Source organism: Humulus lupulus, chromosome 7 (genome assembly GCF_963169125.1).
Source record: "Humulus lupulus chromosome 7, drHumLupu1.1, whole genome shotgun sequence".
Lineage (NCBI taxonomy): Eukaryota > Viridiplantae > Streptophyta > Magnoliopsida > Rosales > Cannabaceae > Humulus > Humulus lupulus.
The window spans coordinates 55240891-55252178 of record NC_084799.1 but is presented as its reverse complement, the minus strand read 5'-3'; the positions used below and the strand labels follow the sequence as shown (position 1 = coordinate 55252178).

General features: G+C 33.0%; 1 long non-coding RNA gene across 1 annotated transcript; it reads right to left on the bottom strand.

The window, feature by feature from the left end:
• Window positions 1–1746: 1746 nt before the first annotated feature.
• Window positions 1747–4285, bottom strand: LOC133789613 (uncharacterized). The gene is made up of 3 exons (XR_009873634.1): window positions 4166–4285; window positions 4023–4088; window positions 1747–1951 (listed from the first exon to the last, which is right to left on the bottom strand). It is a non-coding gene; the product is annotated as an uncharacterized LOC133789613 (long non-coding RNA).
• Between the last annotated feature and the right edge of the window lie 7003 nt (window positions 4286–11288).

The following is an 11288-nucleotide window of genomic DNA, read 5'->3' as shown; positions in this document are numbered from 1 at the left end:
ATCGCCTGACGAAGAATATGGAAAACACGTTGACGTTGCACGATCGTACGAATGGAGGCTCGGGAATAAGGCGAAGTCGATATATCATCACATAGGGGTGATATATCGCCCTTAGTAGATATATATTTATTTTTGTTTTTAATTTTTTAAAATAAGCTTTGACTCCTTAGACCTGCCCTGGATAGTTTTGACCGAGTCTTCAGCTTCTGATTGATGAATATTCAAATATTTTCAATTATTATTCATTATTTTATTCAAGCCAAAAATAAGATATTTTATCCCTAGAACTCTATAAATAGGACCTAGTACCCAGCCCTTCCACTCACTCTTCAGCTGTGATCAGACTCCAAGGTGCTAGTACTACCATAGAATGATCAACACTTGGGTTGGGAAAAAGCTTTGCCATTCTTAAGCTTTATAAAATACTTGGGAAGTGAGGTTTAGTGTATTTCGGTATTGGAGTTAGACCAATCCATAAGGTCAACTAAGGTACTCTTATTCTTTGAATTCAATCCTTTAAAACTCTTTAGTTTTCTTTAGTCCTTTTATTCAGATCCTAACTGTTGATATTGGTTTTTGACTAGGCTCTTGAAACTTAAAGATCTTTCTTGGTAAGTTTCATCTTGAAGGTTTAGTTTCCACATTTATTCTTTACTCTTTAGAAATACTCACCATTCTTATTGTTGGTTTTAGGAGTGTTCCAAGTTCCGCATTTGTTCTCAATTATCCTGGTTTTGGTAAGAAAAATAGGATAGTTTTTATATGCTTATATGTTATGATTATGCTATAGTATGTTATGTTATGATATGATATTATGTGTTATGATATATATGTTTTTGGGGCTTATAGTTGCTTAAATAGCAAACCCTAACACTTTTATGTTCTTGGGGCTTATAGTTGCTTAGCTAGCAAACCTCATTGTATTTTGAGGCTTATAGTTGCTTAGCTAGCAAACCCCAATGTTTACCATGCACATGGGTTATAGTTGAGATATATGTTTATAGTATAAGTTTATGATATGATTTATGTATATGTTTTATGTTGTTAGTAGTTTTTCCTTGCTGGGCGTTAGGCTCTCTCCTTTACTTTTAGTGTGATGCAGGAAAATAGATACAAAGGCGGAGGGGTTCTTGGAAGCTTGGTGTGTGTGTTGAGGTGAATGGAGTGGATGGACTGCGTGTTGATTCGAGGACGACCTTATTTTCTTTAGTCTCTTTAAATTACAATTTTTATGTATTTTTCCGCATTTAGCTATGTAAACAATTTCATTTAAAGTTATATTTTTTTTTTTAAAACAATGAGCTCATTTATGTATTACAAATATTATTTTAAAGTTTTCAATAAAGTTATGAATTTTTCTCATGAATGTTGTCTTCAAGGTAGTAGTTATGTCTAGTAGGTTTAATGATCTAAGTTTTAGAAATAGTTGGGTCATTACAGGATTAGACCCGAACCTGAGTATGTTGGGGTCGGGTTCGGGTGTGGTAAATACACATATACCCGAACCCGAACAAATAATTTTTTTTTTTAATTTTAATTCAAATCTCATGACCCAACCCTTCCAAAAAAATTTACCAAGGCAATTTGTAAAAAATCAATTGAACCAAACTAACAATAAAGTTAAAAAAACATGTGAAAAGTAATAAATTTTTTTAAAAAGTGTCAAAATATTGCTATTTTTTAATTTTTTTTACAAAGGCTCATTTTAGGCCCAAAACCCATTTTCGGCCTAATCCCACCCAAAATCCGACCCCACCCGATCCGACAAAACCAGAAACCCGAAATTACCCAAAAAATTGAAATTCGGAGCGGTTTCGGTACCCCATTTCCCAAATCGAAACCCGAACCCGATGCACCCGAAACCCGAAAACCCGACTCATGTGCACCCCTAACTTAGACCAAGGAACGTCCCACATCACCATGCATGCCAATCAGAAAACATATCGCCTACCTGAAAGGGGGAAAGTAAGGGGGTGAGCTAAAAGCTCAGTAAGGAAGTACAAACAAAAACAACAATTCACATAAGTACAACACAAAACTATTTTCATCGTACATAAGCTTAAAATGACATATCATAGACATATCATAATCTCATACACTTTATCTGAAAATTTATTATAACAAATCAAGCAAACAATTTTATGAGGTAAGCAGTAAAGCATAAACCAGTCTGTGAGGTAATCAGGATCTCAGGTGCCAGAATAACCTCTGTGTGTTTGAATTATCATTAAAGGTCTTCAAACGAGGACCTTAGACTTACTCAAACAACATATAATTATGCGTAAAAATGCATTTGCATGTAACATGCATACGTGAGACCATTCTTAAAAACTATGTCAAAGTTTGAATTATCATGCTCTTTATTTCTTGACGATTTTACAAAAATTCAGCAAGCTTAATTAAACATTTTAAATTAATTGCCGAATAATTTCCTAGCATGCTTGCTACCATTAGTCATCTTGAAATCACTCTAACAACATGCATTAAGATTTAATTCCAAAATCCCATTCAAACTCACAAACTAATCAAGCTAAATTTGATGATATGCATAAACTTTCTTAATAATCAATAACTCATTTTTGAAACCATATTTCAAAATAATTGTTCAACTTTTAATCATGCTTTCAAATTTTAGCCATAAAATAAGAAACAACGTTTTTTTTCTAAATTAAAAATAAAATGTGAAATATTTTTAATGCTCTTTCTAGAACACATAACCACATAAAATTATGATATTCATAAAAATTCAAAACTTGTTAAAAATCTTATAGCCCATTCATACACTATCTTTATGGCATAAAATTACTATTACATTCATATGCTTGCTATTCTCATGACTTTTAAAACAAAAAATCAGCATGTAACTCATTTGTTATCTTTTATCTTTTAAGCATAAAAATTCACATAAAATCATGGATTTTCTTAAAGGAATAAGAGAATAAAATATACAAAACTACTTATTTTATCTTTAACATCTGTCATGAATTAATGGCATGCAACTCACTCACATTTTTACTCATGCTTGCTAATTAACATACTAACAATAAAATTCAGTAAGCACACAAAATCAACCACACTTATAAATTTTCCAACAACACATAAATAGGTCTAACATGCTTCCTATACTTTGAACACCTCAATTTCATATATTAAACATGCAAGACTTATCACCATATTCAAAACAACCTTAAACTAAAATGTATTCATGGCCGAAACATTTATAATGAAATAACATAATATACCACAAACTTAGCATGCTTCTTACTCAATCATTCAAGATAAAAATAATGAAACAAAACAAACACTAAAACCCTTTTTAGTACACATAAAAAGTTAATGAATTAATTCTCAAAATTTATCATGCTTTTTATCCAACAAATCAAAAGAGAATTAAAACAACAATTAGAACCCAATTCACTTTAGTTGGTTGTAACCTATAGCATGGTAACATGTTTCTAATACTAAAACTTGCATTATCCATCATAGAATCAAGGCATCAAGAATAACTTAACCAACAACACAACTTTAATATACAAACATGAAATCACAACATAACAAAAAGAAAAAAGAAAAAAGAATTGAATCCTAACATGCTTTCCATTCCAAATCATCAAATCATACATAGAATCATGGCATAAGAACAATAAATAGATAACACAAAACTATTTCATGCTCACTATAACCACCAATATCCAATGATACCAAAACATATATTCATCAAACTTTCATCTTCTTTTTCCAAAACAACCATGGATTCAATTACCAAAAACAAGAGTATCAAAACAAAACATATCATTTATGCAAAATAACTACTACCAATCAAATATGTTTTCCCATGAAACCACCAATCACAAAATCACAAACCAATCAATGATGAAATAAAGCAAAACTTATCATACATGATCTAGAATTTGGAGAGGAAAGAAGAAGATTAACACATGCATAACAAGAAACCCTAACATGCGTAAATGATAGGGATTAGATGAAAAGCAAAAATCAAATCACCACACATAATTCCTTACCTCCTAATATAGTTAACCAATTAAAGCACCTATGGAATAAGAACCCTTCCTTTGAATGTGTTCAACCTTATCAAGAACATAAATCCTAGATTAGTTTCTAGTGATAGAAGAAGAATAGAAAGCCATGAACTAATTTAACTCACCACCTTAGATCTTCTTCCTCTTTCTTCCTTCCTCTACTTCTCTTCTTTTCCTCTCTGTATTTTCGCAGCCCCAAGAAAAAAATGACTCCCCAATATTCATTTTTTTCTTTATATACTTACCCTAAATCAAAACTCTACAATAATTTCGCAACCCAAAATGTCCCATAGCTTGGGTCCCCATTTTGACTCTTATTCATTGCATTTTAGGAAAACTCTATTTCACAAAAGTTGTAGATATTTTAATTAGCTTTCTAACAGTGCCAATTTAATCAAAATCGGACTCCTATAGCTCAAGCTATGGTCGTTTTCTGAGGCTGGGTCCATGAGTTACGGGAATTTAAAAATGGCAATTATTTTCCTTGCTCACCACTTCTCTATTTGTTTCATTTTCACAATATGAACACATGCATTTCTAGAACATTCTCCATTTATGATAGAATTTCCTAAACATGGAAACATCCTCATTTCCACAATTTAGTCTAGGTTCAAGTCTACTCTCTTGCATGCTCACCATGCATATCATGCACTTGCACACACACAACCATGCATGTCTATCACTACTTACCAATCACTCACATGATACAATCAAAACACATGCACAACCAATCACAACTATTTAAATAAATAAAACAATTAAAACACTTAACACTTAAATAAATAAACTAAAATAACCAAACACATAAACAAATAATAATAAAAGAGTTTGGTGTGCTACAACAACATTTTAGAAACTTTGAGTATTCCTATCGCAAAAAAAAATGGGGTATTTAAATGCTACATTTTAGCAACTTTGGGTGTTTTTCCCGTAAAAAAATTGGGTATTTAAATGCTACATCTTGTAACACTACAACAATTTTTACTTTTAATGACTCTCTATAATGACTTACACCGATGGTGTAAGACATTAAAAGTATTCATGGATATTTCAAGTCTAAGGGTGTAAGTCATAAAAAGCTATTGTTTATGACTAAGTGGGTAAGTTATTAAAAGTAGTGGGAGACGCTATTTAGAATAAATTAAAAAATCAAAATAAAATAATTAAATGTTGACAATGGGAGTCCTCTAACGTCTCTCCTAGGAAGACGTGCACACTTCCAACGTCTCCCTGGGAAGACGTGCCACATCGTACGTCTTCCCAGGGGAGACGTTGGAAGTGTGCACGTCTTCTCAAGGGAGACGCTAGGAGGCCTCCCGTGTGTAAGTCCCCTTCTTCCCCAAGCCACATGAACTAGAGGCGAGACCTAAGAAATTCTGGGCGATTTTGGGCAGTTGTTTAGAAATGCTGAACATGCTAAAAATTTATCATGGCATGCTAGTGAGAGAATAAATGATGGTAAATTAAGGCATCCAGCTGACACCCTAGGTTGGAAGAGGGTTGATTTGAAGTGGCCTTGTTTTGGAAATGAATCTCGTAATATTCGTCTAGGTCTTTCGATTGACAGGTTTAATCCACACACTTCCCTTAGTAATAAGTATAGTTTTTGGCCTGTTATGCTTGTCATTTACAATCTACCCCCATGGTTGTGCATGAAGAGAAAGTTTACTTTGTTGACCTTGTTGATATCGGGACCTAAACAACCTGGTAATGACATCGACATATATATGTCGCCTCTTATCAATGATTTGAAAACTTTGTGGGATGAAGGGTTAAGGTTTATGATGCGTACAGGCAAGAAGAATTTAATCTTAGAGCTGTATTGTTGTGGACTATCAATGACTTTCCTGCTTATGGAAATTTATCCGGGTTTAGTGTGAAAGGATATAAGGCTTGTCCCGTTTGTGAATAAAAAACATGTTCTGAATACTTAAAACACCCCCGAAAAGTATGTTATATGGGTCATAGGAAGTTCTTGATTAGTACGCATAAATATCAAACTTGGAAAAAGGCATTCAATGGCGAACAAGAGCTTGAGGAGGCTCTTCAACCTTTAAATGGGAGTGAAGTACTTGAGAAGATGTCTAAAATCATGTTTAAGTTAGGTAAGCCTAAAGTTTGTACACCTACAAAGCGGAAAGGTCGTGGGGAAGGCTAAGCTTGTGGAAGAGCCCAAAAGTTGTTATAAAAAGAAATCTATTTTTTTCGAGCTTGAATATTGGCAATTCTTACTTGTACGCCATAATTTAGATGTTATGCACATAGAGAAAAATGTATGTGATAGTTTGATTGGAACTTTGTTGAATATTCATGGGAAAACTGAGGATGGAATTAAGGCTAGACAAGACTTGGCCGCAATGGGTATACATGAAGGATTAACTTCGAAAATAGATAAGAGACGAACATACTTGCCTCCTGCTGCTTACACCCTCACTAAAGATGAAAGAAAGGAAGTTTGTTCCCATCTATTTAATGTAAAAGTTCCAGATGGCTATTCATCAAATATAAGGTCATTGGTAGACATGAAAAGTTGTACTCTGAGTGGTATGAAATCTCATGATTTTCATATTCTAATGCAACACTTGCTACTAGTGGCAATTCGATCTGTCTTACCTCAAAAAGTTTGAGAAATTATCACAAGGTTATGTTTGTTTTTCAAGTCATTGTATTGTAAGGTAATTGATCCTATTAAGTTACCCAAGTTACATGATGAAATTGCTGAGGTCTTGTGTGAGATGGAGAAATACTTCCCACCTTCCTTTTTTGATATAATGATTCATCTTACAGTTCATTTGGTTAGAGAATTGAGATTTTGTGGTCCCGTTTATTTAAGATGGATGTATCCATTTGAGCGATATATGAAGATTCTTAAGGGGTATGTCAGAAGTAGAAGTTGCCCAGAAAGGTGCATTGTGGAATATTATATTGTTGAAGAGGCAGTCGAATTTTGTTCCGAATACATGGCCGGTGTACAGAGGATTGGGGTAAATGAAGTTAATAATGCTGAGATTCAGAGTTGTTTGGGAAGTGTTGTATGCACAGCGAGTCGGGATGAACTAGATGAAGCACATCGTCTAGTATTACAAAATATTAATGAAATTCAGCCTTATATCGAGTAAGTTTATCTTAATAGATATAATGCATATGCAATGTAAATATGTGATAACTTTCACAATTAGTTCACTAACAACATATGTAATTTTGAAGGTAACATTTTAACTGGATCAAGACAAAATTTTCATCAAAGTCAAGGAACCTCAAATGGTTACAAGACGAACATTATCGTACTTTTAGTAGTTGGATAGAAAATAAGGTATATTATGTTGATTTTTTTATTTTATTTTTATTATATAGTAATGTATGTTGCTTGACCAGTTTTATTTTTATTGGGTTGTCAATAAATTGAAAAACACATCAAATAAGTGTCAAACATTGTTAAGTGGGTCTCTCGAGGCCCTTCTCATAGAGTCATCAAGTTTTCATCATATATAATCGATGGTACACAATTCAATACTACGGAGTGTGATACCAACAGAACCACACAAAATAGTGGTGTTAATCTTGTGGCTAGAACGATGCAAATATCTAGTGCGAAAGACAAAAATCTTGTTCAAAGTGATGACTTTCTATGGAGTAATTAAAGAAATTTGGGAGTTAGATTATATCACAACTCGAGTACCTGTTTTATTTTGTGACTGGGTGAAGAGTGACAACGGCATAATATATGAAGATTTTGGTTTCACATTAGTAAACCTAAATCGACTAGGGCACAAATCTGACCGATTTATAATGGCTGCAAAAGCAAAACAAGTGTTTTATGTGAATGATCTTTCAGACAACCAATGGTCAATTGTACTTACAACGCCAAAAACAGAATGGAATACCAAAGATGGTGATTCGCATGATATACCTACTGAAGAAGAATCAATCACATTCTCCTCACCAATATGTAATGATGAAATTGATGATGGTGTTTGTTTACGTGATAATGGTGAAGGTTTATAGATTGATAATCTGATGTGAGGTATAATATGATTATGTTTGTCATACTTGCAAAAGTGATTTTAGTTTGTTTATGATATGTTTTTGTTTGTCACATTTTTGTTCTCTCTATCTCTCTCTCTCTCTCTATATATATATATATAACTTATCATATTGATTTTTATATTTCACAGATGTCAGATCCTTTTGGTGATAGTGATGAGGAGGAAAATCCTCAACAAAATCCTGATATTGAGCTAGAGATTACAGATGAGAAAAATGTGCGAGGATGCACATGGATGAATAAATTGATTAAAAATAGAAGTGAAGGAAATCTTATACCTGTAAAGTTCAATGAGTATGGTCAAGTAACAGGTACTGCAAGAAGTAATCGATCTTCAGCGTTGGGTTCTATAGTGAGGATTGTTGTGGCCATCAACTGTTACTCATGGAACAAAGTTCCAGTGGACCAAATCAAAGATATGAGATTTAATGAATGTATGATTTAATTACTTATATTTTACTTAAAGATTTTAAAATATGTGATTTAATATGATTATTATTTCAAACTTGCAGAAAACTTTTCAGTTGGAATATAGCTCCAAAAAGCAGACAATGAAAGACGCAACAAAGATGTTCAGACAATGGAAGATTGGCACGACAAGGAAACATATCTACAATGCTTTAGAGAAAAGACCAGATGAGTTTCTGCCTAGGAAACCACATGGAATTGAGGACATCATAAATTATGAGAAATTGTTAGAATTTGTAAACTCAAGATTAACATCAGAGTGGAAAGATAAGAGATTACAAATGCAAGAATATCGAGGAATGAACAAATATAACCACAACCTATCTAGAGGAGGTTATGTGCGTGTGCAAGAAATGCTTCAACAACAGATTGGGTAACACGTATCTGATATTGATAGAGCTAACTTATGGACAATGGGTCGAACGAAGAATAAAGAAGAACTTATTGGAGAGGAAACTGAGGTTCAAAAAAACATTGTAAGTTTTTATATATATCGTTACTTGCTATATTCATTATTGGTTTTTATTTTGAACTTATATAAATCATATTTATTTTTATATAACTAACTAAAATTAATTACTTCTATTTTACAGGCTCATTATCGAAAACTCATTGAGGAAGGTTAATGGGAACCCTAAGGCCCTGATGATGTGTTGACGAGGGCATTGGGCACCCCCAAGCCACGAGGGCGTGTTCGGGCTAAAGGTCACGGTGTGTTCCCCGCATTGTTTTGGGATACTCTGAAACCTACCAATAGGAAAGAGAAATCGAAAGATATTATTTTGGCTAGCGCTATGAAAAATGAGTTTGAGGAAAGACTTCGTCAACAAGAAGAATGACATCGTCAACAAGAAGCGCGTCTAGAAGAACGTTTCCGTAGGCAACAAGAAATGTTGAGATCTTTCATGGCCCAACAAAGCAGTTCAGGATCCAATATTGGAGTCCCACCATTAGTTCCAAACCCACAGGGGCCAACTTACTATGTGCCCGACCCACCAACACCATCTTACTATGTGCCTGACCCTCCAGGGCCATCTTGCTATGTGCCCGACCCACCAGCGCCATCTTACTATCAGCCCGACCCACCAGCACCATTTGTGGCTGAGGTAATTTCGATTTCATAGTTGAAAATGACTAGGTATGTGCATGCATACACACATATATACATAATGCTACTTATTATAATGTGCAGGTATCTACTTGTCAGTTAACCATTGGTTTGCTATCCAATATTGTTGAATCAGCCAAACTCATTGACAAAGAGTCAAGTAACAACTACCAAGTGGTGATTACTGACGTTATTAAGCCGACGACGCCTCTTCCTTATGCAAAACCTGATCAGAATATGTACAGTCATTCAGGCTATTGGGCATCCTATATCGTGGCCTAAGGAATTGGTCATCGTATCTGTTGATATACATGAACAAGTGATGTACCATGTTTATATAATCATATTTATTATTATATATTTCAATTTGTTTGTAATTTTTTTAATTTTTAATATTATTTTACAGACTAGTTCTAGAAGTAATAATATATCAGAACAACCAATTACTCCCTCAACATAACGACCACGAGAAAGGATACAACGTTTGAGTGATCCTCTGACACAAGACACCAGTCCTTTGGAACAGATATACAATATTATATCTCGTTGGGATGATAACGACTGTGTCAATCCATACATAGATGAAGATGTTAGGAGTATGTCCTAAAAGCATGTAAAAGACATTTATTATTTCGATGAATAAATAAATACAATGGTCTATTATTGTTATATTTAGATTATTAAATTATTGTTTGAATAATTTTGTAAATATCAGAAAATTTTCATATTCATTATTGAGGATGTGATCTTGTATTAGTACGAGTGAATTAAGATCACATGAATGAATAAAAATAGTCAACAACAACAAATTGAAGTTATGAAATTCTTTAATTGGGGTTGTAAGTACGGCTTGCTGAGTATCATGTTGATACGAATAATCTAGATTCAGATTATTGATGTGGTAAGACATCTCGGTAAATGTGCTTTATATAATATGATTATATATTACATGAACCGATATGAATAAAATTCTTTATCCAAAAACTATTTAATAATAAAGACATGTAATTCATATCATAACTGATGATCATTTATAGATCAACCTAAATCATGAGTGTTCATGAACTCCTGTTCATGTTTATTAAATATTTTGATTCATTCGTTAAGGTCTCTTCAAAGAATGAGGCTAATGACTTTTGTTTTGGAGATTTAATATCATCGATGGCTGAGAACATGTATCAACAATACGGAATCTAATATTTCCTAACGAATCGTATATTAGTTCCCTTAAGGGTTAATTCTGGAACTGAATGATTTTGAGCTCAAATCTATAATCAGATTATAGATTAATTATTCACTAGTGATTTAATGGTACTTAAGGAATAAGAAATAAATTAGAAAGGTAAAATGGTAATTATTCCATTCTAATTTATGAACTAATTAATTAGAGAGTTTAACTATTGTAAGATGGTTATATCAATGGACAACTTAAAATAAGATTTCTATAAAAGTATATTTATAACATAAAGAGTTCAATTATGAATTTATAGTGGAGAAATATCATAATTAATAAATTCACTATTATAATTAAGAAGTTTAATTATTTAGTTTCAATTTATTAGAGCTTAATGTTATAGGTCCATGGTCCCCGAAATGACTCAAATAAACATTGACAAAGATAAATACA